The sequence below is a fragment of the Perissodus microlepis genome, chromosome 14 (genome assembly GCF_051167445.1).
Source record: "Perissodus microlepis isolate ML-2025 ecotype Zambia chromosome 14, ASM5116744v1, whole genome shotgun sequence".
NCBI lineage: Eukaryota > Metazoa > Chordata > Actinopteri > Cichliformes > Cichlidae > Perissodus > Perissodus microlepis.
The window spans coordinates 19655086-19679513 of NC_140474.1; the positions used below are offsets into that span (position 1 = coordinate 19655086).

The window sequence follows — 24428 nt, forward strand, 5'->3', positions numbered from 1 at the left end:
TATCCACTCAGAAGCTCAGTTTCAAACCCAGAGTCATTTCCTGACCGTGGAAGACCACTGAAATAGCCAGACATTGGACTGGAGAGCCTGATGGCAAGCACGCCCTTGTGGGAGTCTGCAGCATCTGACCGGCTTTAATGTGGACCATGTGCTCTCAGCTGGTCCTGGTCTTTATGAGCAACTATTGACAATTTCCTCAAGTATGCGTGAGATGCACACAAAGAGGGGCACTCCCTGACACACACGCACAATGTTTTCCATCTCAGTGATGATGCTGCATGCGGCTAGAATAAAAGCTCAGCCTGCTTGCAAATGGATGCTGCATCTAGCAAGCTAGCTAGCTTTACTTCTTCATGGCTGCTGAATTTGCTCACTTCAAACACCTAAAAGCTTCCTCTGGTAATGTGCACGCATCCAGAGGACACTAGAGGTTCTGGTACTTTACTTGCGTAAAAGTAGAGGAAGCAAGGAGGTGGCTTATATTCAATACTTACAGTAAGAGAGGAAAAAATGAAGCTACAGGCAGACAGCTGGCTTAGCATAAACACAGAAAATACACTGACACATATAGCTTGGCTCTATCTTATGATATAAGAGTACATCTCGATTCACTCATCAGCACCTCGTATATTATTTACTTAACAAAAAACCCCCAATATAATAAGCACGTTTTTCAAAATGTCGAACTATACTATAAAAAAACTATTAATGTGAGTGGAAAAATATAGCAGAACTATGTTCATCTTGCACATAAGTAAATGTGTCAGTGGTTTTCACTCGTGTAACACAAGCTGAGCTGTATCCAAAAAAACAAAAAACGAAACTTTGCTGTTCCTGTCTGAGTGCTAATAAGTAACAGTAGCTTGGAAATCCTAGACGGCCCCCACGTTCACCAATCTTCCTCTGTCTCCCTGTCTCTTACAAGGGATTAAGTTGTCAGGTTACATTGAACTCTGAGCGCCCTCCACCCAGACAAAACCGTCTTAAGGTGCAGGCCGTCCAGTTATTTATAACTGCTGGTTAAGCCTCCGCTCTCCACGGCCTACTTCAGCGCATAGACATGTATGGGCGTCTGAGCTCTAATTATGTGGATTCGACCGTAACACATCATAGTGGTCGTTTTAGCGAGTGTGTTTAAAGTATGTTGGACTATATCTACATGCCTCATGCTGTGACAGTGTGTGTGTGTGTGTGTGTGTGTGTCTGCACATCACAGCTATTTAATAAGATTGTCTAGCCACTACTGGTCAGACTTTCCAAAGAATTACATAATGGGTGCTTCGCTGAAGAGCACCAGACTGACAAGAGCACCGTTCCTTACGTCACTGCACACTAAAACTCACACACACACACTAACACACGGTGAAATAGTAGTGCGGGCAGCAGATTTGAGACACACAATCCTGGTCTTTTCTTCTTTTGTTACAATATCCTATGTCTCACTTCCTTTCCCACTTTCTCTCTCTTTCCCCCCCCTCACAGCCCACCTATCTGGAACTACCATCTATTTTCAGAGCTCAGTGCAAGCCAAGTATCTGCTGCAATGTGTAGAACACATCACAAGCAAAGGGGCCCTGTTGAGACAGGATGAGTCCTAGTTTGAGCTATGTGATGAGTGAGTGAGTGAGGCTACTTTTTAATATCTCACAATGCTTTCAGAATGCCTGACCTTATACCTTTTTACAACACATTTAATACACTCTGCACTTGATTGATTTACTCTTATAATATCATTGACAAATGCAGGATTAAAATCTGACTTTTTCTACACTATCCTTCCATTTTTAATTATCTCTGATTGGATTTACACCTGTTTGCTTCAACATTAACAGCATTCACAGAAAAAAAATCAAACAACTGCTTTTACGTCTATATAAAAGGTGAGCTGTTTTGCTGAGATTGACGTTAGTGGTATTCTTCTTGTTCTGAGGGGCTTCAGTAATTTATGGCCATCTCCTTTACTGGTACTAAAAGATGACAAAAAAAGCTCTAAAGACTGACTGTTTCAATAAGTATTCCCCCATAAAACAGCTGTCTGAGACAAAACAGAGCGCCATTGCGCCACATTCCCTGCATTCAAAAGAAGAGGACCCCGAAGAAAGACAGCATGAGTAAAACCAGACCTCGCCACATTTCAGCTGCTGCCATTTCTACAATAATTCTTCAGTGTTTGGCTGACAGTTTATGCACACATCACAAATTTCACCCAAAATTTCATGACTCAGTTTAGAAAATCTTTTAAACAGTGTGGTAATTTCATATCTGCATTTTCTCCCAGATACATTAGGTAATTTCTGGAGCATGAGCAGTAGTATAAATTTATAGCTTTAAAGTAGACAACTGACACTTTAAAAATGATCATTTTATTAGCAGTATATAGCCTGTGATCTAGAGTCTGTGGTTATATCACTTCATGCAAATGTTACATATTAAATTACGCAAAAAATGGGGAGCAATCCACCTGTGTCAAAAAAAATCAAGGTCCTTTCACACATATTTCAAATTTAATGTTAATAATGAGTAATTTATTAATGTCTGACCCAGTTCCACAAACATCAAAGAAACAGCGATGCAGCGATACAGGAGTGGAAATATGGGCATGACTTTTATTTTTATTGCACAAAAGGACAAAAGCACAATGATAATGTGCAAACTGGATCCAGGAAAGAAACAACTGCAATATACTGCTAACACAACTTCAGCTCTTTGCAAGCCTCTGCACAGACAGCATGCTAATGAAAAGCTAGTAAAGAACCCAGAATGATTTTAAAGCTAATTGTATTTGGACCCCACCCCAGAAGCCAAAGCCTGATCTTCAACAGGTTAGAAAAACAGAGATGAGCAGTCAGGCTTGTAGCCTTGGTTTCTACTGGTTGACGTTTCTACAGCAGAATCACTGTGGCAGTCTCCTGGGGCTGGTTTTCATCTGCTTTTTTGGGGGACTAATAAAATAAAAATCATAAATGTACGAGCATCCTCATTAGCATAGGGATTTGTGTTGTTTTGTGGGACTATAGCCTAAGGTTTATATTGTTAACTGGTAATTATATGACAAGGTGTTTCAGGTTATCAAAGTAATTCAGCAAGTACAACAACAAATTACTTTCTTCAGGGTAGTTATTAAGTAACCTGTAATGTCACTACCTTATATGGGATCTTTATTTTGAAATACTCAGCATCAGAAAAATGTGTGATGAACATGTACGGTATGCTAGCTGGATGTAAGAATACGGATCTCGGTATCTAAAAAATAGTTGACATAAAACAATGTGGACCTGGATTTATTGGATGAACCGGAGGTCATATGAGGTCATATCATAACCTACCTCATTACTTAAAATAACGAGTGATATCTAATACGTTTCTTGAGAATTGACCCCAGCACTGAGTGTCTTCCTCCCTCACCCCCAACTGTTTTGTGGTAGATTGCTGCCGCTACCCTGAGCTTGGTTCTGCTGGAGGTTTCTTCCTATTAAATAGGAGTTTTTCCTTCCCACTGTCGCCAAGTGTTAGCACATACAGGGTTATCTGAATATTGTGGATTTCTCTGTATTGTTGTAGGGTCATTGCCTTAGAATATAAAGTGCCTTGAGGCATTGTTATGATTTACAGTGCTATACAGAGAACTTGTACAGCTGACATCTAAAACTGTAAATTTGAAAATGTGATCTTAAGGAAAGACGATATGACGATATGTTTTTTATTGTCCATCATCTCATCTGGCAGGAATGAGCCAGTGACTTCCCGTTTCTTCGCTTTTATGTGATTCCCCGCAGAAAATCTATATTTTTGTTTTCAAATCATAAACTACAGCTGTGGTCTAGACAGCCTGATGGTATATTTAGCTGTGGGTTGTGTAATCGACCCTGAAATTGTCGTTTTTTCAAGAATGAAAAGTATTTCAGCAGCTTCAAGCTCCATGGTTTACCTTTGAATCAGCTGAAAGCGAAAATACGTTTTCCAGTTTAGCATTGCTCTGCCACTGGACATTGTGTTGGCTTCAACCAGACAAAGGCTTCTGTGTGAAGCTCAAGAAACTGAAGTCCCTTCACTGTTAACGAAAGTTGCCTTGGTGGCTGAGTGTGATAGGATGTGGATTTTATTGGAGCATTGTGTTTGCAGGAGGTGACAGCGCACCTGGGACCTCATTAAAATATACTTGGAGGGAGACCATTCTTCTACTAATGCCTAGACCTAATTTAGAAAAATGACTTTCCAGTACCTGAAAAACATAAGCACACAAGACAAGCTTCACTCTTTAAGCAGATACCAACTCAATCAAAAGTTTTCGTATACCAACATTATAGACTAAATATAGGGTATTGCTGTCTTGCTGTACAACAATGGCCAGCATCAAAAATTAAGTGACAGAAACTGTCAGAGCTGAAGACTATTATATTCTGTTAATAATACATATTTACATAGTCTCAACTGAATGTGACTAAGAAGACAACAAAATTTGTTGTTGTAATATTAAAGTTTAATGTAGTAGTCAGTAGTTACTGCTGACTTTGTGAATGTGCACCTGCAATCTGAACTAACCACACCAAAAACACCAAACACACCAAATGGGCCATTTATCAGCAGGGAACCCTGCTGAGTATTGACCATGACTGATTTATGAGAGCGGCTAAAAAAATAAAATTTCTTTATAGAATACTTGTAACTGTTACTGGGTTTTTGCCAGAAAATGAATGCCTTTCTTCATTTCCATAAAAAATTGGATTGGAAGAACATCTGGTGCACTGGACTGACATTTTTATAGCACTTTTCTGTTTTTACTGCTCACTCAAAGTCCAGAAAATTTGAATTCTATCCCTGACCATTTATATTAAGTTAATAGAAATTAAATGTTTTACATGGCACCACTCGATGACAAGATTTCAACCCCTTTTCTTCTTTTTACTAATCATGCAATCTAGTTGCTTAGAGCATATTCCTATACAATCAAATTAAATTATTGACCTGCTTTATTTTGGGCAGATTAAATATGGCTAGATTTTGTATAATCAGATGACTTGTGTGCTGATTATGGCATTAGTCTGCTTTCTGCCACAAGATACGATTCTCCCTTGGGGCTAAAGGTCATGGGGGATTGTTGGAACTCGCTGTGCCACAGGCTGTGGTTGCGTCACCACGAGTATTGAGTCAGGTGTACTCCCAAGGATCTCACTGCCAGCTGCCATCGAGGCAGGGATAATCTGCCTAAGCAGCTTTCACATGATTTCACCCACAGGGAAGAATTTAGGAGAGGTTTGTAAACCTCTTCATACCTGGCCTTGGATCTTCTTCCTGCTTTGACTTAAGAGGTGATCCAAGGCTGCACAGCAGACACTACAACAGAGTACTTAGTGTAAAAAATACTTGGCTCATTTGTAATTTATACACGTGGACTTCAGTGACTTATCTTCACTTATCTAAAAAAAATCTTTTCTGTTAATGCTTTTTACCCAGACTTTATATATAGGTCTGCTAAAACACATCATTCCATTAGCCATGGCATCATTACAATGAGAAGTGATAAGGAACAGAGATCAGATTTTACAGAGATGTCCTGAGAGGCGATATCTCTACAAAAAGATAGAGCGCAGAATCAGATTTGATCCCCGGAGAACTCTTCAGTTTCCGGAAATTTCTGTGACCTTTTCTGTTAGCAGCAGATGAACTGACGTTAATCTGCAAACAGCCAGGGGTCAAAGTCAATGCCCTGAAGTCTATACATGCTCTGCAAAAAGGATACATCTCTCAAAGTGCAGGGCTACCTTCATGCTTGAAGGAAAAACAAAACATTTCAGGAAGTCCTCTGTTTTCATGCACACAAGGCAATTACACAGGTCGCCTGGTGGAAAGAAACGTGTCCTTGCTCCATCAAATAATGAAAAATAGTGATTATCTGTACAGTGAAGGAGGCATTCTAGTGCTAAGAGTTGAAAATATGTGAAAATGATTTGGCTCTGTAACGTGTTTTACAGCATCATGGACAAGTTTTGTGAGTTATGCAATGAATGACAGTCAGGTTCTGGTTGAGTTTTTCAGTCAGGGCTGGTGCTGTTCCTCTCCATCAGTCCATCACAGATGCTGCACCATCAGCTGCAAAGCCAGCAAAGCGTGTGTGGATCATTTCTTCAGAGACGGCCTTACAGCAAGGCTTTTTTAACTGTAGGGTGTGAGGCAAAGACCCAGTCTATTATTCCAATTTAGTTTCACACTGCAGAAAAAACCAAGAGATTCATGGATTTACGCACATGGCATAGGAACAGCATCTTCACTGAAGCAGTGATGGCTGGGATGTGACAGTAAATAATGTTTTGTAATCTTCTACACATTGTATTTGTGTGAGCTGTTTCAGGTTTACATGGAGGAAGAGTTTGCAATGTAGCCCCTTTCACTAGATAAATCAGGCTCCACCTGAGTCTAAGTTCTCAAGACCAGGAGGTTGCCAGGAGGACACGGTCAGTTTCTAGGCCTTAATGACTGAGGCCTAAGGAGCAAAATTCACTGGTTATACAGCAAAACTGTCATGGCCGAGCGGCTAGTGCATGGTGTGAACCGAAAAGCAAACGCTCGAGGCAAGAAAGGACTTAACGTAAAGCAAGTAATTTATTTGAGGCTAATAAACACATACAAAACAAAGGGCAGAAGGGAACTAAGACAGAGCTAACAATAAATTAAACTGGGAAAATAAAAACTAAACGCAGAACCCAGACATGAAATACTTGAAAAGGAAAAATCTGAACATAAATACCTGGTCCATAGCACAAGATGAGCACAAACCTGGGAAGAAAAAAAAACCTCACACAATATAAACACACGAGGGTGACTGGGGAGAGAGGAAACACATGGAAACACATCTGAGGCGAATAGACAAAAAGACACAGGGGAAGCAAAACCAAACACACTGAACTCGGGACGAGAGATTGTCAAAATAAAACAGGAAACATGCTAAGATGCAGACTAAGACACATGGCTTGACACGGGAGCCAGAAGAAAGAAACAGAAATGGGAACAAACAGGAACGTGGGGACAGTTAAAAGGAGATGAGACGCGGAGGGAGACCTAACACAGACATGACTGAGGAAACAGAATGAAACAGAGGGTGAGGGAGACATAAACGCAGATGACACAACAGACTCACGTAGTGTGTAACACAGGGGTAAGACAAGTGGAACCTCACAGCCAATAAACCGTAAACTCCATCTTCATATTCATCACAAAACAGAGAAATTAAAAGTATTAATAAACCATTTATCATTAATTCTGTCGCATTCCATTTTGGGTTTAAACATAATTACCGTACATATAATATAAAACAAGAGTACAACTGATTAGCGGAACATCCCACATAACTCATAATAAAAATGTAAAAACGGAGGGTTAAGGCACTACATAATATGACCTGTTCTCCTAAAAGTACAGGGTGTTTTTACAATCCAAGATGTAATTTTGTTTGTTTTTATGCTAAAATAACAAGCGATTACCCACTATTTAAAACTACTAACAGTATAATTTGCGACTCGTTTCCTGTAAAATACCTGAAGTTACTTAAAATGTTTCTTCGTTCCTTTAAAAACTTGAATTATTAGCCCTTTATTCTGGTGTATTTAAGTATTTGTAGGTAAATATAATTACAATGTAATTACATGGTAAGATAAAACATATGAAAATGTAGTTTTAGATGGATTACGCCGTCAGTTGGAGGCCAGTAAAAAGGTGTAATTAATAACATTAATTCTAGCTGTATTCAGTGTCGATTGAATAGATTGTGTGGTATCATCGATACTCAACTCACTGTGACATGAGTCAAGCCAGTGTTAATGTTTCATTTCTGCTCTTCTATATTATCAGTCAAAGTAAGCTAAGCTTGCTTTATGCTGTTGAAGTTAAGTGACAGTACTGTGCAGGAATCTGTGCAGGTGTGGACAAAAGAATGAAATCCAAACCAAATTATTGTTGATTTTAGCTCGTGCGCCAGCTGACTGAGCATTTTTCACCACTGTGAGACCACACTATGCTATATTGATAGTCAGTCCTCGGATACAGTAAATTGCTTGAGTAAGGGCTTGCTTTTACTGCTCATGGAGCAGCTCACACCTTAAGAAGATTATTGTTTATGTTCCCTCTGGCAGTATAATGTATGTCTACAGCAGGAAGTCTGCTAGCTAAGTCCATAAGCTTGGAGACGGGAACACTAATGTCCTGTGGTTCAGCTCCCAACATGTGAATCTGGCTCCCGGGCTTCGTGAGAGATAAAGTTAAAAACAAAGCACTTACACAATATTAAAGTTTAATGTTAGAAATCTTAGTGAGAAGCTTGTAAGATACTTTTCAGGGAACGTGTTAGACCCAGAAGCTTAATGTCAATAATGGGTGTTAGTGGATGGTTTTTTTAACTACTACTTTTTGTGGTATTACTTGTCGACTTGAGCTTTGTTTTTTTTATTGCCCTCAGATTTGTACTATGCATCCTTGAGAAAAACAAACAACAAGCAGAATTCCTTCATACGTTCTTTAATCAAACTGCAAAATGCTAAATGTCAGGGGCAGCAGTTTGCTCTATCTTCATCTGATTATGTTAAACTCCACGTTTGGGGTCCTTAACGCTGAGCTGCTCACTGACGAGCTGAATGTGGTATGTTAGATTTGCAAAGTATTTATTTACTTGAGTTTCTATTTTTATTTGTTTATAATGATGGTGGACTGTCAAACTGAATTACCCACTGTGGAATAAATAAGGTTTTCTAAACCTGAACACAGATAAACACAAGACACACAAATTCTGCACTCAGGTTTCCTGCAGTGCACAAATTATACAACCTTAATTCACTTAGAACATAATGGCTTACATGCTGTAAATGACTATGAGCTAATAAAATATTATTATTGATGTTGTCCGCACTGATTCAGTTCTCTTTGGATGATGTTCTTCCATGTCTCTGTTTGCAGCAGCTGTCTGTTCATCTCTTTGTGCAATGCTTTTCTGCTTTCTCGACCTGCACAGCTGGCAAAACAGCTGGCTCAGGTACCAGGCCACCCAAGTCTTGTGACACAGCTAAGATTCATCTGAATTAGAAGGAGAGAGGAAGGAGGAGGATTCACACACGTACAAGTATCAAACCCGTACCAGATAGCATAAAGTCACACCCTGTATGGGTTAGGTGGATTCATCTTAGAGCAGCTGTTCCTCCATTACATGATAACGCACTCAAAGGACAATTTCCCGGGCGTGGCTCACGCGGCCGTTGACCTGAAAGAAACCTAGACAGCACGGAAGGTCGAGGTGTGGCTCTTATAGGCAGAGTTATGACGCAGGATAATGACAGTGTTACCTGAAGAGGATGTACAGAAGGGAGAGTGGAATAATCCCGTGTTAGTGTTTCCTGTGTTTGTGTCTGTCACTTAAGTGAAGGAGGATTGTGGGGGTGGTGGGGATGAAGAAAATGTCTGCCAAGAACAAGGACAAGAAGATAAGGAGATTGGGGCACAGACCGGGAAGAACAAGCTCGACTACTCTAAAGGTATTTGATAGAGATGAAGATGCACTTTAGACAGGCTGACGAATGAGTCTGGCCAGCTCGTGGTTCCATCTGTGGTGTTAACTAAGAGCTCGAGGAGTGAGAGAAGGCAGCACTGAGCATGTGTGCAAGGGAGAGCAAGCTCGGGCATCTGGTTCTGCTAAGGCCCCAGAACATTCCTTTCCTCTGTTCGACTCTGGCTGGCAGCTTTTAAAGGGACACATTTGGTCTTACATCCTGCTCTGGGCATTGCCCTTTCTCTTGTAGTTTGATTTATCGCTGCTGAAGGTCACAGGCTGCCTGTTTAAATGTGGGTTCTTTTCTCGACACTTACGGCTGTTAGAGAGGAAACATTTAACAGCAGCAAACTTTAGCTGTCACACTTTTTTAATACATTTTAATACATTTTAGTGTTGGCAGTTTCCGTTTTCCTCTCACTAGCCTACTACAAACTAATTCTTTGTCGTAATCTTTGTTCTGTATTCACTGATATATTTGAATGTTAATCAATAAATCAATAAATTATTATTTTTTACTACAATATCAATACAAAGACATAAAGTAGGATGTGTAAATGCTTATTATACTCAAGTCTTCAGTCTTATTAGCATCAGCCGCTGAGCTTTTCACGCAGGAGTTTGTTTAAACACTCAAAGTTAAACTGAAATAAGTGGAAGAAAATGACTCGTCTAAAATGTGTCTTTGGGCTGATGCAAGCCAGGAGAAACTTAGAGCTGTGCCAATACTGTACAACAACTTTACAATAACATGTCATTAAAAACAAACGCTGAGCTGCAGAGCCATCACGAAGACTAACCCTGAGTGACAGATGACTTCCATGATGCAATATTATTGTTACATGATACAGCAGGTGTCACGGTGTGAATCCAGTCACATGAACGTGCTGCATAAGTAACAGGATTTTCAGACCCTGAGTGACTATCCTGTTTTTTTTTGTTTTTTTTTTAAATGTGTATGATGGTCAGAGCCTGGATTTTTAGTCTCGTTATCTTCATTTCACTCCTAGGAGGGGGGTGGAAGTGTCTTCGGTGCAGGGAATAGCCAACCACAACAGTTCTTCAGCTGGCAGCTTTAGCTGGTACATGAGGACATAAAGCTTGCCAGTGAAGAACTGCTGTAGGTCAGCCAGTGAGCACCTTATATCCAACATTCGGATACACAGCATAACCTGAAGGGAAATATATGCAGAGCATCAGTGAAGTCAACTATAGTTCCTTCTGAAAGACATTTTAAGCCTTTGAATTGTCCTAAATTTTAAAAAAATAGCTAAAATAATTTTACTTATTGTCAATCTTCTGCCAACTTAGAGAAAATAAGGCTAACAGTATGAAATACCTCTCAGTCAACCAGATGCAATAATGACTTTGTATGTTTTTAGAGGTTTTTTTTTAGGTGCCTGCATCTAGTAACCTCTATTTGTACTCCATCTTAAGGCCCATCCACGCTGGCTTTAGCTTTCAGTTGTGGTGGTTGCTGCTTGGCACACTACCACACAACTGCTTCTTTCTGTGCTGGCTTCAAGAGGATCTTGTGGGAGAAAGGTGAAGAGGTAGAGAGAAAGATGCCAGAGAGAAAGAAGGAGAAATAGAAAAAAAAAGCATGTTTTCTTCGTTTTTTGGTGAATATTGCGGTGCGGTGAGTTAAAATGTCCATGCGCACGTAAACGACAGCGCTGTGTGTGTAAGTGCCCGAAGCTATCCTGCATCAGGAGTACCAGCCTACTGTTTTAGTCTTCTCTCTGCTTTTTGCTATAATTAAGTACAGAAGTCTTTGCTAGCTAGATAGCTCGGCCTCTGGTTACAGCCTGGAACTCCTGATAGAAAACAGCTCTCGTCCTGTGGGGCAGTTCAGTTTACAGCAGCCATACAGGGCTGAGCGAAGGAATTTTTTCCTCGCAGTTCAGGCAATTCTACTCCCCTGGGTGTGTGACTGCTTCACCAACATGTCAAGTATGTTGTTATTTCACCTTAAGATCTCCCCACAAATTTTCATCCAAAAACGTGAGTTTAGGATTGAATTAATTAACTGCACAGCGCCGATTTGAACCGGCTTTTTTCCCCCCATTTATTTGTTTTTACTATGAAGTAATTTTTTAAAGTTAAACTTTATTGAGTGTTAGAGATTTAAAGTGACAGGAAAACCATTTATGGGATGTTCCCCTTTAAACATCCACATTCAGCCGGCGACTGTGTAATACTTAGGAGTAGCCCAGGATTTGTCTTGCCTGGCTTCCATTCAGCTGGCCTGACTTCAACTATTGCAGTCAGTCAGTCTGAAAAGCCTTTCCCTAGCAGCATATTCTTTCACAGTTCAAGGACAGGACTTTGGGCAAACTAGCCCTCAGCGGCACTGCGAACCCAGCAACCCCTAGAAACTCAGCGAACCCCACGCTGCTCTGAGCAACACTGGAAAGCTCTGGACTTCACACACAAAACACACACACTCACTCTGTGTGACCAGATTGTCCTCTTCCACCGAGACTAGATCGAGAGAGAATTCTGAATGGGCTGTGGGCCTTGAACTTGCACTAAATCCAGAGGGATCCATTGTGAGTACGTAATATTGGAGATGAGATCCAGGGCAAAGGCTTCCTCTTTTGTACTCAGTGAGCATATTTACAAAAAGGCACCTGATGCCACCACTGGACTTTGTTAACAGTGAGAAGATTAGTTTCTCCTGGTGTCCTATGGAGTGTGTTTGAACTGGTAAGAAGATTAGAGTTTTACGCAAGGACGGACGGAGATGTAAACAGATGAAATAATGAAAACAGGATGGAGAAAAGATGGCAGCAAATGGCGACAAGGTCAGAGATCATCGCTGCTACAAGAAATCAGACTGGTGACCATGCAGTAACCCTGATGTGACACAGAATGAAACAAGTCTCCCTCTGGCAATATACTAGGCTTTAGCAGCTTGTCAGTTCAGATATAAGCATAATGTGCAAAGGATTAAGTGCAAAAGAAGCATATATGGCAATAATACTTTTTTTTCCCAGAATTGTAGCATTTGCTTTAAATGCAGCACTTTAGTGGGGAAGATGAAGAGCACTGTTTAATATTTCTACCTGTGAAACATACAGGAAAGAAAGAAGTCTGGAAGAAGAAAATAAGTGCAAAAAAAGAAAGAGAAGAAAAAAAATCCTCATTATTTATCAATTGCATGCAATAAAAAAATGAAGTTGGGCCTGTTGTGACAGAGAGCTGGAGTTTCTTTGTTCTTCATGTAGTTTTCAAACCGCATTATTTCTCGGCTGTGTTTTTTTTCCCCCTCTACTCATGAAATGCTAAGTATGCGCACTACACGTGCAAGCAGAGGCCATCCCGTACACCAGAGTGGAGAACACAGTGTACCAGAGGACTGATTTATTGCCCAGAGCTGACGATTCCCAGGACAATTACGGCAAGCCTAAGCAACAGGGTGAAAATGGCTCCTCGGAGTGTGTAGGAAGAAACAAGCAAATACACACAAGCGGCACACAGCGCATGTGTGCACGAGTGATAGAAGCAGTGAGTTGGCAGTGAGCTAGTGATAGCTTAAACTTCTGAGATCAAGACCCATTGTCCCCAAATCGTGACATTACTCTGAGGTTGACGTGCGCAGCGAACCAGCCCATGTGTTTTTGGTTATTCCTGAGGCAGCACAGAGATGGACAGACTAAATACCTGTTAGGTTAAAAATGCAAACAAAACCATGGAGAACACAAACTCGGCAAAAAGGGTATTTAGTAGTGACGGCACGATTGTTAACTTTGCCTTAGAGCAAATATGAAGCTGTCCAGAGGCACGACAAAAGTAACACATTAACCAACGCGCTTTAAATTGCAAAGTCACTGTAAAAACGTTTAAAAATAACTCACAGCCGACTGCCAAGTAGACATCCTCTTACAAAAGTGACCTGATATTAAAGGGTGCGCTCACCCTCGTTTGTTTCCAGGACAATCCAACTTATTTGGATTTGGCTGTGGGCATGGTTTGGGCTATAATGGGTTTTTTTGGTAAATTGGAATGCTATCTAATTGCGGAAGTATGACTAAGAGGAAAGAGACTAGATTCAATCTATGAAAGCAAGCCAACAACAACATATCCCAGAAGGCAATACGGGATGATGATACTGCCAAGACCAAAGAATGGGAAGCCCCATGAATCATTCCAGAAATGCCATTTCTTATCCAAAATGAATTGCAAAGAATGAATCCAGCCCATATTGTGGTATTTGAACAGTTTTACTGTCAGGGGTACGAGTGGGAATTGATGCTAAATGTTTCTCCTGCAAGACGAAACAGAAAAAAGCTAAAACGAGGATACAAAAAACCACCACACAAGCGTTTAAGGCAGACTTTGTGTCCAATGTAGCTGGAAGCCTAATGCTACAGCTAAGTATATCATGAAGGCTTTCTTTATATGAAGCAAGAGAATCTTATACAGGTGCTTCCTGTGCTGAGGACATGAGCAGCTGTGCAACAGATTCTGGCAAGCCTCTTATCTGTCCTCCAAAAGCATCAACTATATCCATTTTACAAGCAGGATCAAGCCCTCGTCTTTTTTGGTATCGTAGTCATCTAAAATATTTTCTGTTGAAAGCCGCAGTCCTGGCAGAAACCCTAACGCTAGTTTTATTACAGCAAACTCACGGCACACCCCAGAACAATTAGTTCATTGCCAGTATAACAATTGCACACATTCAAGTCCAGTTTTTTTCCTCTCCAAATAACAATGTAATACTTGGGAAAAAAAAGTCACAATACTGCTTGTGCTTTGTATTACAGGGAGCCAGTCCTTTACAATTAACCATAGTTTTGAGAGGAATGCTCTGCAGGTTGCTTTGAAAGAAGAAGTTACCATTTCTACTGCAGCAAACATTGGAAATGTCAGCGTAGGCCACAAAAATGATCTGAAACATGTGTTTACTGGTATCTGTTGAAGAATTTCCTCATAATCTATCATATAAATAACAGCAGAGGTAATGCACAGTCTGGCATTTCTCAATCAGCCCACCTTGAGCTCATTCTTGTAAGATACAGTCAGTCACACGTACTACACCCAGGCATTCAAACACGTCCATGTTTGTAACCGTCATCTGAGAGTTTAAAATATGCATTTAAGCTAATAGGACAACCCATTAGGAACAAAAGGTGTTTGAAGATATTTTGCATTCCCCAGTGTGCACGCTAACATCCTATACATGCACACGCCGATGGCCTATTGTATCACTGTCACAGTTTGGACCGGTCTGCACTCGATCATATGTGCACCCCCACCTCCCTTAATCCTTCTCTGAAGGCCATGACAAATTGCTTTCAAGTGAATAGTGGATCAATATATTTGCCAGTGCTTTCCTCCTACAGCTCTGAATTGGATTAGTGAAGGGGGAAAGAATTTCAAAAGCCATGAACAAGCACGCACATACACAAATCCCACTGAAGCGTAATTCCGGAAGAGATGCAAGCTAACACTAGCACGCTGTCGGAAAAGGTTTCTCCTTCGTGCTCCTGGGTTATCAAAATCACCACGAAAGACTGGAATCTTCTTTGATGAGTACAGGAGGAGGATAACCTATATGTATAATGCATTTTAGTAAGTAAACAAATACATGCATGAGGCTAGGTGGGTGAGGGTGTGGTGGGATCCATGGAAGTGTAACCAGCTTGTACTCTCCCTATGTGCAGAAACACACACAGACTTTAAATTATGAGATGCAACTAGATACTGCAGTGTGAGAGTGAATTGCATGTGCATGTGGATCTATACTGTGTAATCACTCTTTGTGCCCACGGCTGATGTTTATCTGAATATGAATCAATGATTCAAAATGAAACCAGTTACAGCTGTGGGTGGAGGAACACCTTCCGCTGGTAGAAAACAGCCCCATAAAAGGCTAACATGTTCCTCATAGGTTCTATCTGGTTCAGCTACATAGCATTAACAGTATGTCCCGTGAAACAATAGGTGTAACACGCACAAGCACGCACACACACACACTAAAAGGACCAAAAAGACCCCACAGATTCAACAACCTGACAGCAATTATACCACAGTTATTATCCACGTGGCTGTAAAAATTTGCCACCCTCATTCATCCAGTGAGCACAGCTTGGAAATGCGCTGACTTCCTCCAAACGGAGTATGGTATTTATTTAAGGAAGAGGTGATGTCAACTGACAGGAAGTCCGCAGGTGGGAAAGAGGAAGAGGAAGCAGCCCTTCCAGTGAAGTCCCGCTGTGTGTCTTACAGGATTTAATGGAGAGCATCTGGAGCCAGGAATGCATGTGAACACGGCAGTCTGCGAGCAAGAACAGAGGTATGCGTCACAGAATATATACACAGAATATGGCGTCTCTACCGTGCGCGGAGAGACGGTGATGCAGCGTGACTTCAAATCTGTGTGCGCACATCTGATGCAAGATCCCTGTGAAGGACACCAAGGGTCAAATCGAATCACCCTTTGGGGAAAAAAAGTAAATAAATAAAAAAAGAAATAGAACGGGAGACACAGAGTTGAGTGAAAGATCCTCACACAGTGAGACAGAAACAGAGGGGTGGAAGTCGGGGTGTGAACACTGGGCAAAGACAGCCAACATAAAGAAAAGATTTGTGTGCTTCCTCTGGCTGTCATCTCGCTTCCTACAACTGGGACGAAGTATGTCAAAGACTACATTGTTTCTCCCTATGTTTCGGTTTGTGCCCATCCTTTACTCTGTAGTCCCCATGAATTCACCCCTTCTCTGTGTCTCTCTCCGTATATACATATATATCCCTTATCACCCTCCCCCTCTAACTAGCAGTTTAGTTAGCGTGCTGAAAGACAGGAAATGCCTGTCGGGTAAATGAATAAGAAGTGGCAGCTGCCCATGCGCGGTGTGAATCCAGAGAATCTCCTCAGTATCATCGCTTCATCCCAACCATCCTCTCTAAAGAGGAGCAGAAAAGGGTTCGGAAGACTGAAATATGCCATATAACATCTCGGTAACGATTCTGTGAGATTTACTTTGACAAGCAGACACACGGCGCTCTGCAGCTTACAAAAATGTCACGTTAAATGGTCAGACCTGTGACCCTGCACTCTTGAACCTGCGAGACTTACCGGTGTTATAATACTAGGTTGCTATGCAAGGTGATTGCTTCATCCTTCAAGCTAAAACTTTGCATCACAAGATATTTATAACTTGCATCAAGTTAATAAGGAAGCTACACAGCAGGGGTGACCCGATGGCTCAGGGGGATAGGGTTTAAACTACATGGGCAAAAATGCTGTGAGCAGGAGGGACCCTTTTTTTTTTACGTTTCATATTTCAAGATCACTTCTTCAGCAGCTTTACAATAAAGGCAGAAATAATCTATTAAGAAGATAAAAGAAGATGAAAAGCTGAAGTTGTAAAAGGCACCAAACATGGAGATTGGTGGGTTGAACACAAATAAGGAAAAGAAGGAAAGAAAGCTCTGGTATTAGTATTTACACATGATTATACTCTGAAACATGAAGTAGCCTGAAAAAGGAAATCATTATTTAAATACAGAGCGACAGTAGCTTTAATTTGAAGAACTGTTTATGGTAACCTTTTGGGTGTAAGTCTGATATTCTTTCTGTTCTGGGCTTCTGACTTGCCACCTAAGGTTTCCAAGTTTTGTGCACGTTCACATTTGCCGTAGTTAGCTGTAAGATCGGTTCACAGAATTAAAAATGAACTGGGTTACATTTAATTGTCATGTGTTTTTAAAAAAATGCTGCTTGGAGCTTTTCTTTTTCAGGAGAACATCCTCCTACCATCATCACAGCCTCCAATTGTCACAGATTCATAAACTAAATGAATTGCTGTGTACCGTCACACACAGCAGCACTTTAGTAACTTTTGAGGCTCATTGTCTTACTCATTGGCAATGACTTCTTGTTATCATTTACTTGCAGATATTTCCCAAGACAGGCCGGGTGGTTTAATTCAGAACTGCTGGGTGCTGCGTTGACTTAACCGCCGCTAGCAGTAGCCATGCCAACAAGCTGCATTGCTTACAGCCTGTCGTTAATGTGTTAATTCTCATAAGGAACGAGTGGCGTTAATGTCGTGATTTTTTTTACGTTAGCTCACATGGTTCCTAATGTGCTGATGTGCAACACTGAGGGTTATTAAAGGAGTATTAAGGAAAAGCCATTCACGTGGACACTTCTCTATTCAGTCATTTATACATTTTAAAAAGTCACAGGGTCAATTTGATTGGCCACTCATGTGATGATAGCTTGACCTTTAACCCTACAGCTCGCATTTGTGCAGAGATGAAAATGTACTAACGGTCTAATTTTTGTCTTGAGCTACAGATTAGTGCAACAAAGGGTTTTAGTACTAATGTTGTACAAGGTAGATGTCATAAGGAAAACTCTAAGTCCTGATATCATAACTTTAATATTTCATTAGATGAAAATAGATAAAACCATTAGATTAAAGCCATTTAACTACTAGCTCATCACACTCTATCAAGCAGGGTGTGTGTGCATATGTGTGACAGTGTGTGTGTGTGTGTTTGAGAGAGAGAGAGGGGGCATGACCGGGGTGTGCCAGACTCAAAAAAATGAGAATGTTTGTATAAGTGTGTGTATCTGTGTGTGAGTGTGTTTCCTGCCATTCTGGCCCCAGCTGTACCCAAATAGCCTAAGAGCACAGTGTGCTAAGCTAACAGAGACTAGAAAGCGGCATTCACCCTGGGTTAGTGAGCTGGAAGATCACGGTGCTCTGACACCACAGAAAGAAGGAACCACAGCTCTGAACCTGCATGATAACACCCATCCATGTTTCATTTGCAAGAGTCACCCATCCCCTATTGCTCTGTACAGGTGTTTACTACAGACATTATGACATTAGTATTCAGCAGCTTCAAGTCTTAAATGAGGCCTCTACTAATGGGGTAGGCTGCCTCGCTAGACTGTAATTACTGACACATTTACTCAAAAACGACCATTTAGTTTCAGGCTGGTTGGTTTTTTATCCAAGTTACATGCATCATGGCATTTTGAGGCATTTAATAAGCAAGACAGTGTTACGTTTTCAGCTCCCTGACTGTCCTATCAATTCTTCCTCCTGTCTACATTTCAAATGAAAAAGAGCAAAAATTGACAAGTTACAAGTTCCTTACAGTGTTTTCTTTAATCCCCACAAACAAGACAGCACGCATGGGCTGTGACTGAGACGCAAAGAAGTGATTAGATTTCTAAATATAATCACACTCTATACATAAATAAAATCTATATTCATTAATTATCTGTCGATAACTGTGTTATTAGGCAAAGCAAAATTGCCAAAAGAGCCATTTACATATCCAAAAACTTGAGATGGTTTTGTTTGACCAAAATGCAAAATTTGAGAAATAAACTAAAATGGCAAAAAAATAAATAATGACCTTTAGAAATGGTTTGTTCCTAGTTAGTTTTCTTCTTTTTTTTTTCAACCACAGCAAGTAGACTCATTTTAAAATGCAATGCGGTGCCATCTTATACACACCAATTTTTTTTTATTGAATGTGATTTAAAGTAACCTTTTGTCTAATAAATAACATGCAGCACATTTTTCCTGAAGCTTTTCTTCTATGCATCCTTCGCCTCTCGTCTTCTATCTACTGAGCTTCAATTTCTATCGTGCTTTCCTTGCTCCATCCTCATTTTCTACCTCCTTATCCTGCTGCGCTCCCACAGCGTCTTTAGGTTGGTCAGTTCAGCGAGGCCGAGTTACATTCTTGGGATGCCTCTTACATATGGTTCACATTCCAGCCGGTCTGCTGAGAGGCCCACTGCTCCTCATTGCTGGCCCTGCATAGACGGGCCCAAGCCAGGCGTGCTACTGCGTTTCTTCAACCTAAAATAATCTCAACCCAGCTTTAGGTTAGCCTAGCCTATGCTAGCATGAGGGTGGAATTTATTAAGCCTCTTCAATCAAAATATGAGATATATATGGGCCAACCCAAGCGCACACTGGTGTTTCGTTTAGCTCTCTGCACAAAGGCGGCTGTAGTTTCTTTTGCAGTTTATCTAATCCCTCGGGCTACTACATCCGCCTCTATGTGTGCTAAAGCTATATAGCACAATGGTCGTATTCTTTAATTAGGTCACCTACAGAAAAGAGTGACAAACTGAATCTAGAAACCATTTATGCAAGAATTCCCTATGTGAAGAAACACACACACATCATGGATGAGCATCCATCTTAAGCTTAAAAAGATTGAGCTTAGTATTTCTAACTTACTAGGTGACCTGAAGTAAGTTCACATATTTCTGAACACAGACAAAACTACTGTTTTAGGAATTTTGTAGAGATCCAGTGAGCATGTACTTGTGTTTGTGTATGTGTCGTACATGTAAGTCTAGGCCCCATCAGGTAAACCACACACCGAAGAGCAGTGGACATCTCTCCATATGAGGCAGTTAAAATATTATTCTGGGACATGTTTGGAATACTGGTAAAGCTGCATCATCAACTACTCTATGCCAGACTTCAGCATGCTGCATACACCCACACATCCTGGTGCAGTGCATGTGTGCACATGCAATCAGAGAAAGAGAGTGCATCTGTCCTTCAATCAGACCATACATACCCGCACCTACGTACAGCATGGCAACACCTGTTCTCTTAAATATCCCCAGACACTCACTCTTTCAACCCACTTACAATTTCTACACTTGTTACCCTCTTAAAATTGCATATGCGACATTTACCATAAGGTCTGTCATAAATTACTCTGAGCTAGTCACAGTTAGCCCGCTGAGGTTGTCTGGGCGTGGCCATAAAAATGCGCAACCTTACTGCAGCTACCACAAGTCCACCGCAGATCCTCCCCTCTTTGATCGGCCTTCAGCGACAAAAAAAAGTCAGACCTGCCCAGTTACACAAGTCACTTGACGGGCCGGTCACTCATAAGTAAGCAGAGGATGAGTGACTCATCAAATAGCATTTTTATTATTCGTTTTCGCGTCAAGAACGCGGGTGATGCAAAGCGTTTATAGATCTGTCTGTGGGCATTTTGGAAAGTGAAGGCCTGCTTGTCAGGCAAACCCCTCCCAGTTTACCAAACCACAAGCATACACACAGTTTCATAAAATATGACAAATATGCAAAGATAAATGATTTCATGTGCGCCCAAAATACTGACTTTCACATTGACCTATCATTTGACTCTAGATTAAAGATCGCAAAAAAAAAAAATTACTGGCACACACATCAGATCCTGTCTGTCTCCCTGTTACGTGTCGTTTCTGAGGAGTGGAGTAACAGACGTCATGGCTGGACGGCTGTATTAATCAAATCTAGGAAATAATGACTGTGCTGGCTAACCACTAAGGCACACAGACATAGGTAAATCCAAAGCAGCTAAACGATCAGAGCTCAGACAAAGCAAACATTCATACAGGATGGCAAAGGGGAGAAAAGGGAGAAAGAGGGCAGAAAAAACAAGGTTGTCATCGAAACAACAGTTTAATTCTTCACAAATATTCCCCAAAATGATTATTAACTGACTGCAGAGCCTGTCAGGTAAGCTACTTCATGTGAACTTCGAGTCTGGGCCATACTTTATGCAGTCTCCTGACTTCAGTGTGACTCTTCTAACAATAACAACATTTTCACATCCTTTTTGGGTACTAATGTTAAAAACACTCACAATGAGTCATTGTAACTCAGGTCATTGAGGCCTTGTAAATACATTATCACGCTCCTATATGTGAAACTAGTTCCAGCACGGCACTTCCTTCCCAGAGTGTGGGTGGGACATGCACTGGAACTATTACAGTAAGTAAAATTTTGCCCCAAGTCTTGGCATTCAAATGGTTGCGTCCTCAAATCAAGATGTGTCCAGTGGCACTGGACTCTGGCCCTGCCTGCAGCTTCATGTATAATTCACTGTTCATAGGCAAAGGGAGGATAGTTACAGCAGGACTGGCTACTCCTGGGGAAAAGACAGGCTGACGCAACTAACAAGCATTTCCAGAGCATCTCCACCCTGATAAAAACATTTTCTCTAAGACACAGTATATAACTGGATGAATAACATTCTTATAATATGTAATTCGACTAGATGAGGTTGTCAGCATTGGAGCAGGCTGCTGTAGCATAAGCAGCGAAAAAAAAAAAGGCAAGCCATCCGCCATCAGAAGTGGCCGTGATTTGCACGAGGTCAAGTGATGCATCGGGAGTTCTAAGCCTCGCAAAGATCAGGGACGACGAGGTCTGAGCTGTCGCGTAGCCGGCACAGATTGGATGCAGGTGGAAAAAGCCACTGGCTCATGGATTACAGCTCAGTACCCAGTCTTTATCAAATTATAACCAGACACCACAGTTTTCCACTGAAGAATATGAGGTTTGAAAGGACAGCTCTTTAACCACGCTGCCATCCTGAATGCTCAAATGTTTGAGATTGGCTTAACCAAAAGTAGGACTGTGAAGACAGCCTTTAAGATTACATAATCCCTGCCACTAGAATTCTTTGAAAATGGAGGTCAGAGTACAGAGAATGGCTAAACTTGCAACAGGTTGATGGTCACAGGGTGAGAGTCAGAGATGCCAGGAAAAAAAGGGAAGTGAGCAACAAGAAAGAAGGAAAGAAAGAAAAAAGTCTTGACAGATAAAAACCTCCTTATGCCCAGACATGTCACAATGGATAGGCTGCATGACTTCATGACAAACTCGAGAATTCCACAGGTTGACTCTCAAACAGTCCAGTCTTACCTCAATTTATTAAAACCTCTGGACAATCCTGGAAGAAGAACCAACCGCGATGCTCAAAAAGTCGATTTAAAACAAGAAGATCTACCGTGGACACCTGGAGATACTGAAGAGGGGGGAAAAACAGCATAATACAAGCTTGAACGGGGAAATGAATGACGCTCAGGGAGGGAGGGAGGGAGAGAGAGGTGGTGGTGGTGGGGTTACTCTTCACATCCATGTTGAGCTGCAAAGGGTGGGGCCTTGAGGAATTCACTCTTTCCCCTGGACTTAAAGCTTATCTTAATTAGACTACACGGGGTCAGACTGCCTGTGCACTCAATTACGATCGCGTTATTGTGATATAAACGCATTATAAAACCGAGGAATCACTCCTCGGTTGTCTTTGACAAGTCAAACAGACTACTGTAACATAAAGAGCAACTCGTATATTTCATCTCCTCTCCAGCAGTAGATCTGTCTATTCAGCGGGCAAACGTCAGGCTTGGCAAAGACACACCCGCTCCATCGCAGTCTATCCTTGGGCTGTGTCACGAACAACTACAGTATATATATATATATATATATATATATATATAGGCGTCACCAACCGAGAAACCACCTTCAGTGGCTTGAAATTACGTGGTTACGTGTCTTCATTTCCTACTGACAAGACAATAAAACCCGATGAAATGCCTTTAATGGTTGTAGCTTCTAAATGTCACCTCCGCCTGAAAAAAAAAAGTTTGCAAAAAACGTATCTGACAGTCGCACTTACTTTAGTTCAGCTCAATCCTCTGGTTCCGCCGAGGTGCGCGTCAATGTGGCGGTAATGTGACAAATATGCGCAATTTGCGCCGTGCTTGGGGGAGATTTGAGGATTATTAGACTCTGTTCGGACTGTTCCCTCACCCCCTCCTCGCCCTTCCACCTCATCCTCCTCCCCACACGCCCAGTTAGCCTGTGGCATTTAGCGGGGCTGGCTACTGTAAAGTTGCCACGTCCGTTACGTTTCTCAGACTTATGAAACCAGAACGACCCGCTCGGAAAAAAATCCCCAAACCCTCCAAAAAAACTCCTTAACTGCGCAACGGTCTGCAAATCAATCGCGGCCACCGTGGGAGATTTAAGCGAAAAGGTGCGCAAATCAAATGGCATTACATTTGTTATGTAATATAATCCTTAATGAAAATGACTGGTAGATGTGTACTCTCAGCCCTCCCCACCTCCTGACTGAATACTCTCGAGTGGAATCACTCGGTTTTTCTGCTTTTCTGTCAGCGCAGAAGCCTTACAGAAACCATCAGCCACACCTTAACTCTCAATCAATTTTGTGACACTTCCAGAGGTTTCGACGTGACGTGAAAGCCCTCAACTTTAACCTGATAAAACGGTCGCTTTTTGCACTCCTGTGTTAACGTTTAAACCTGTAACAAAAAAATAAAACACCAAAAAACCCGATCCAATCTGTGTATCCGGTTGTCCGGTCCCACCCCATGCTTCTCGCTGCTCCTCGAGGTTCCTCCCCGGTCTCTCTCTCCGGTCCAACTCCGTTCTTCAAACCGGCTTCTCACTCCGATCAGCTGGCAGGGCCGTGACGTCAACACCCGCCAGCGACCAATCAGACAAGAACCGGAAAACTCACCTCTGATGACCACTGTGTACGTACGATGACGGTCAGGCTCTTCGACCAATAGCAACACAAATCTCTGTGAGAACTAAGGCGGGCGCTAGAGACAGCGGCCAATGACATTACAGCCGCCCATGGGAGGCGTTTTATCCTCGGACCTATTAGGTGTTGGTAAGTATTATGTGTGAACTGCGAGGAACTTTTTTTACGCCACTAAGCCATAGATGAAATTGAAATTATAGACAAGCGGAGAAACAAAATGTTATCACTTACTTCTTACTGTAGCTGATGACAGGTTACCAATCCGCACTTCATAAAGTCAAGTGGTAATTACTGTTATTTTCAGTATGTGTGTCACACCAAGTGCCAGAGTCACGGTTGTTTATACAAGTCAGATATCTTTCCATCATATAGCATTATTCGTATGTATACATGTGCATACCTCTCAGGCTGTCACGTGTCCGATTCAAGGTTAATAGGGTCATGCATCAGGTCTGTTGCATGAAGACACTTATTACTATAGCATGACAAGCTGATTTGAGTGGAGAATGACAATTTCACAATGTAGTTAACGCTGGTTTCTGCAACTGAA

The 24428-nt window shown here is 41.5% G+C and overlaps 1 protein-coding gene across 3 annotated transcripts in view; it reads right to left on the minus strand.

The window, feature by feature from the left end:
* Positions 1–23778, minus strand: part of aipl1 (aryl hydrocarbon receptor interacting protein-like 1) — a 45522-nt gene extending 21744 nt beyond the window's left edge. Inside the window, exons 1-2 of one of the 3 annotated variants that reach the window (XR_014802183.1) lie at positions 22985–23778; positions 22231–22333 (exon numbers count right to left, since the gene is read on the minus strand). The gene's annotated coding sequence lies outside the window, so the exon portion shown is untranslated. Of the gene's footprint in view, positions 1–22230 lie in introns of all 3 variants that reach the window. The other 2 variants (XR_014802184.1, XR_014802182.1) reach the window with 2 other exon arrangements.
* Positions 23779–24428: the final 650 nt, after the last annotated feature.